This window comes from Haemaphysalis longicornis, unplaced genomic scaffold (assembly GCF_048455015.1).
Source record: "Haemaphysalis longicornis isolate Haplotype H1 unplaced genomic scaffold, Haemaphysalis longicornis Haplotype H1 scaffold_9, whole genome shotgun sequence".
NCBI lineage: Eukaryota > Metazoa > Arthropoda > Arachnida > Ixodida > Ixodidae > Haemaphysalis > Haemaphysalis longicornis.
The window spans coordinates 7,323,535-7,329,936 of NW_027526460.1; positions in this window are offsets into that span (position 1 = coordinate 7,323,535).

Below are 6,402 nucleotides of genomic sequence, written 5' to 3' on the forward strand. Positions count from 1 at the left end.
GACGTGGGCGTAATTTTTTCTTTGCTACATCTTAACGAACGAGGCCCCAGGCCTTTCGTCGTCCGGACGAGCGTTCCGTGGACAGCCGTTCTCTACCGCTGCCCAAAGACGACTCCCCGTTTATCTCTCCTCCGGAGGTCTCGAGTCGCGCACACCGCCACGGCCGCACAGTTCCGAGAAGCCGGCTTCCGGTCTCCGCTGAAGCCGCGACCCGCTGTCCCCCTGATTTCGTCGGGGAGCACACGTGTTCCTATCCTAAAAGCGGCAATGAGCTTTAATTACTACACTAAAAAAGCGCCGACCCGCCGGGGATCACTGAACAGCCGAAAAATGACGGAAACTGCCGTGGTTTGTAGCGAGCTTTCTCCCGATTGCGGCTTTGAACACTGAATAAAAAGAAACAGGGAAAAGTCAGAAAGCTCCAATTTCGGGAATCCAGTTTAAAAGTAAGCAGTTTAAACCGCTTCCGTTGGTGACGACATGAGTCGACGCATGCCTGCATTTGTGGGAAGCCGAAAATGTAAAGGCATTTCACTGCTCCCACATTATTTACAAGAGCTTGCTTTTTTTTTTTCATTTCAAAGGCAATACCAAGTTTCTGAATTTTAACCATGGTGCAGATATAAACCGACACATCCAAACGGGTCTTTTACGTGCAGCTATAGTTAAATCCAATTTTAGCGACATAGGTTTTAATAAATAAAGCTGTCGTGTCGGAATTAATCAAAGGAGCCATGAAAAGAAGACACAAGTTTGGTCCATTAAAAACATTGCCTCGTTATAATCATACTGACACCACTTTTAACGTAAACTTCGCTCAAATAAGCTATATAATTAGGAAAAAAGGGAATGGCCATGCGACCCACTAGCTCATTTCCCACAACAGAAGCTATGATGTCATACCAGCCAGCTCTGCGATTGGCGGAGGCTGGCAAATGCAAACGCAAATTAGGCGGAGCTTATAAGCTTGCTGAACGAGCTATTTGCGCTTAAATTTACGGCACATTCGTTTTAAAGCCGTAAGAATGGTTGGAAAATCAGTGGAAGTTACGAAAGCACACGTAAACATAGAAGTACCGATGTGTACTGCTATTGTTACGGCGTGCACTATGCTTGGCTTAGCTTCACAGGACTGCGGGGCTTTGGGGTAGTTTTAGACGACACTGACAGATTGACGCAAGCAACGGTGTCTTACGTGACCATATTTGTTGAGCGAGCAGTATGCTTCACGAAGCGAATATTTTCTCCCTGAACAAAAACAAGCCACGTTTAAATACGGCCAAAAACAAACCAAAGGCAGGAAACGGCTTACCACGGTATGGTGGCGCCATCTAGGTCCACTAACGGTAAACAAGGCTTCCCAATCAGCAGCAGAGCGGTCGGTTACTGTGATGTCATTGCAGACCACGAAAACGCAAGATTTGGCGGGAAAATCAAAATTTCGACTTAAATTAATTTCTCAGTGAATAAAGCATCGTTTGCATTCGGACAAGCGCTGAGGGCGCTATAAAAGACGAAATCTTTCGAATACCACAAACTTGTATTTTGTCTTCATGGCTCCTTTAAGGCTTTAATTGCAAGTGAGGTTGCGAATTGAATGATTAACTTGTTCAGTACAGTCAACATATCAAACCCCACTAGATTTGTGCAATATGACTATAGCAGGATTATAGGATTACAGTCGAGTCCACTTATAACGATACCGTTTATAACAATATACTGGATATAACGATGAACAGCTACGGCACCGTCAACTTTTGTATTCTTTCTATGGTAAAATAAACCGCTTATTACAATGCTCCAGTGCCACATTATCGGATATAACTATTGAATCCGGTGATATTGTGCACCAAAAGTGCAACAATGACGACTCCAGTGGCGTGGTTGCACAGCCTACTCAGGTAGTGTCTTCGTAGGAGGTCCAATTATGCGACACAGACCCTTGGTGTCTTTGTTTCCGCTAAGGACATTTACCTCAGCTAGGCGAAGCACCTATAGATGCTCTTGGAAAAGATTTGCGCTAGCTTCACACCCGGCAAACAAAGTTGACCGACTGTGGCTTCCTTTCCGCAAATTAGTGGTAGTACCACCTTGCTGGCATGCGAATAAAATGTTTTTAGCTCTGTTCTGTCGTTTTATTTTGCAACCTGTTTATAACAAATATCAGTTATAACAATGGGATTTCCTTGGCACTTGGATATTGTTATAAGTGTACTAGACTGTATACCTTATACTGAACGCAAATTTTCCGTTATGGCTGCGCTGCTGAACATTTGGGTTCGTCTTTGTCTAAAAGGTGCCTAGAACTGCAAGATCTGTTTGCACAATCTCGCGAAACGTCGCTTACAAAGACAATCCGCCTCTTTCACAACGCTACTGCACATGCGCATGGCCCTGGCGGAGGAGGCCGGAAACAGTCTGGCAGGGATCGGCCGGTCTACTCCGCGGTGATTCCACTGCTGTCTCCGGCTGTAACTGAGCCCGTGAAGTGAAAGCATGCGGCCGGGTTCGGCCCCCATCAAGAAAACAAAATGCAGTACGTTTTACAAATACAACTGTCAGGCAAACCATAACATGAAGGGTGAAATTTTTGTTTCTATCGACACACGCCAACCCCGAAACAAAAGTGAACAAAAAGGAGCTCTCCGCCACGGCACCATGCATGAACGCCCCATTCTGCGTCCCGTCGCAGCCACACCAGGCATTCACACCGCCGGTGACGATAACCTGCTGGCACGCCAAATCCAGAGATCGCCTTGTCATACGAACACACCGGCCGACCGAAAGTTGCCGTAGCACGACAGGCTCATTGACCAAGGCGGCCAGTAGACCCGATTAGATTCGGGCCGCGACGAATGTGCCTCTATTTTGTTAGTAATAAACTTCGTAAGGTCATTGAAGCGAATGTACCTTCACACTATCAGAGTCTTTCAAAGCATTGAAGGACTCTGACACTATGTATGCAATCCATATGTCAAGGTTAGCAACGTTCCGCTGACTTCGCTTAACCGAAGCTCCATATACGTACACATCTGGCACGCTTGAAGAAAATGTAAGGCATATTAAGCCCAGAGGAAGAGTTACTCAACTTCATCTAGGAAACGGGGAATCAAAATCAACCAATGTTTCTGTTGTAAAGCGCGAAACTGAAATACGAAGAGCACATTTTTTTTCAACTGGATGTTTCGTGGACTTAAACAAGTGCATTATCCCGCAACGGCCTCTGATAATTGCATTCAGAGATAAAATCCGCAAGCACAGGTAGCCATGCAACTGCTTACGGCAGGCAATGCCGTACAAATCAATTTTTTTATCGTGTTCAGTGCACGTCTTGCGTCACGCGCAACGTAAACGAACAGCCAACGTGAGAGCAACGTCCACACTAGGAAGGGTTCATCCCTCCGCCGCCAGGCACCGACTGTGTTCAATCTCGGAGCTAATAACAAGAAGCTGCGAGGTTGCAGAGGGAGAGGCGCCGTCTCCCTTTCAAGCAATCGGTTTGTCACGAGGACACAGGTGGCAAGGCGGCAGTCGGTGCAGTGGCGGTGCGGTGAGTGGTGGCATCACTCCTTCACTTCAAGGTCAAACGGTCACACACGGCTAAACTCGCTCAACTGGACCAGTAAAGCCTTTGCCTTAAAAGAGACCAAGCGGAAACAGACAGAGAAGACCTGAAGAGGGGAGGGTGACGGGAGGAACAGCCATGGGAGTAGTGGGAAAGCAGGGGAGGGCCTTACGTGGCAGGGACTGCAGAAACTCTTTCAACATCATTTGCAGCAAAACATGCAAACATGCAGCCAATTATTTAATTGGTGTACAGTATGCGCCCACAACGACAGACGCTTCTAGACACTTTCCGTCAAAATGGCTTTGTGCCAGACGCTGCATGCCCTGCTTCATCTGAGCGGTTCACATCATGAAAGGCGAGTGGTGCGAAGTCTACTCCTTAACTTTATCCACAATACGACATGTACAAGTGACCAAAAACGGCCGCTTCAGCACCTGTTGCACGATGCTAGGGTGATGCAATGGCCGGTAAGACCTGCAAGGCTAATCCTACTGGCAGTTCTGTACGCTGCATCAACAGTTACGGGCGGACCCTGTGAACAGTTAAATATTGAACAAGCAGCAAGTGCTTGCTGCGCCGTTATCGTCAATCATCTGTTAGGCCTACCACCGTCAATCACCCTGATTACACACGTTGTGCATTTTAGCAACACCAAATGAACAATCACGCTTTTTGCAGCATTGGCTCTTTGTAGATGTCGGGCTGTCGTCAATCATGTCTGCGCCAATATCACCATCATCAGTCGCCAAGTTTTCATGGGGCGTGCTCACCCAACTGTCAACCTGTGAAGGCTGCTTTGAAGCAACTGCTGCAGAAAAGTTAACTAAACAAGGTTAAAGCGAGGGAAATTAACAGCCTTGTCTGATAATGAAAATAATCTATTACAATTATAACCAAAGTTGCGCAGGAGGAGGCAGAAGCTGCAAAAAAAGCCAACACTGATTAATCATTACATTCCTCTAATCGTCGGCCAATTTTTACTGCTCATTAAAAAAATAGCCAGAAACATATTTAAAAATGCTGCTATTGTTTTTTTTAAATAAAACAGAACAAAAAAATTGGCAGATGAATATTCTTTGAAGTGATAATGCAAAATGCAGCCCAGCTGTGCTGATGTTGAGACGTTGCAGAAATGAGGCGGTTAGGATTTGATGATGGTACGATGATGTGGTAATATGAAATTTTCTACAAATTTTGCATCTCTAACATCGACCAGTGGGTCTCAATAAGCCACCATCGTGTACCGCCCACTGGATCAGATTGTGTGCCGCTCGTTCGAATGACCGTGGCCGAAGCCATTACTTCTGTGAAGGGGATCAGCTCAACCCTCTCAACCCGCACTTATTGAACATCTGGCAATAGTGGAGTGGGGTGGTGGTGTGCGGATGCACCAGCCAGCTGCTGAACCCGTTCGCACCAACACGGCTCAAACCTTGTGGCCTTTGTGACGACAACATAAGTGTTTCGTTGATAGTACTGCTCATCGTAGAACATGGTCGTCCCAAAACCTTGTTCCTGATTGCCTTTCCTCTCTGCTCTGGAGGACTTCCTGACCTTGCAATGCAGTTTTGGTTGGCAAACTCTGAACATGGCAGCCAACTTTACTAGGGAAGGGGCCAATAAAGCCTCCTTAGTTCTCGTACAACATTTTGATCTCGTAGAGCTAATGTTATGAGTGCCGATCATGATTTTACAACAAAAGCTGTTTGAAGGTCACACACCATCACAGAAGACTAACACAGCAAAAGGGCGCAAATGTGCTGCCCTTCAAGGGGATGGGAATGGCCCACAGTGCAGTGGTGGACTAGAGGAGCGAAACTTGGGTGGGTTGGGACAGAAACGAGACAAGGCACAGCGGCAGTGTTTTGGCAGATTGAGAGGATCTGAGAACAGTTGGGCACACTGCACTGGGGAAAGGTTGAATTCAAGGGTGCAACAGCTGCGCCAATTGCACCATTTTGATAAAATTTAATATTTTTGAGCCAAGCTGCGCCAAAACCATGAAATTCGTTTAAATTGAGCCACGTTGTGCCAAAATGCCCATCGAGGCGCAAAATTTCTTAGTTTTGCTAACTCTAGTGAAGAATAAAGGACGCATTGGAAACCAGAGTTTCCAATGCCATTCAATCCAATTCAATCCAGGTGCGCAAGCAGCCATGAATACACAGAGGCCTGCTAATGCTTCCTCTGGTTCACTGTACAGGTGCCGTCATAAGTATATGAAACAAGGATTTGTGAATATCACAAAATCTTTGCCTTACTGGCTTAATGACTGCAGCCATTACCGGCTTACACAAATTTTTTCTATTAGGGAGGGCTCCTTTAAACGCACACCAATGCAGCCAGACAGTTTCCGGAAGAAGAAATTCCTGCACATTTACAGGACCGTGTTCCAATTCCTTTTGATGGCAACTGTACCTATGCCAAAACTAAAGTTGCTCTAAAGTGTGAGGCGAGTTTAGGTAGTTTTGGCAGAGGTACATTTTCAGCATTGGTACACCTGTACTGTTATGCAGGGGCTTGTCCAGAATTTGGATTTTGAGGAGATGTCGAATACCTGCTGTAATCATGGGAAAAGGGCAGAGGCGTGATAGTGCGGCCAACAACCCAGCCTCGATGAGCATTTTCAGCTATCTGATCGGAAGAGCGCGTGGCATATCCCTGTTGGTTCTGCTGTAAACGTACTGCACGTGGTTGATGGGCGACAGCCGGAATGTGGGGTTCGCTGCCGCCTTCTTGTGCATGACCACCAAGTGCACCGCGCAGGCGTGGAGTGTGGGTCGCTTGCACTAATTGAAGCAGCTAACGAGCAAAACGGGTGCAAACAATTCTCC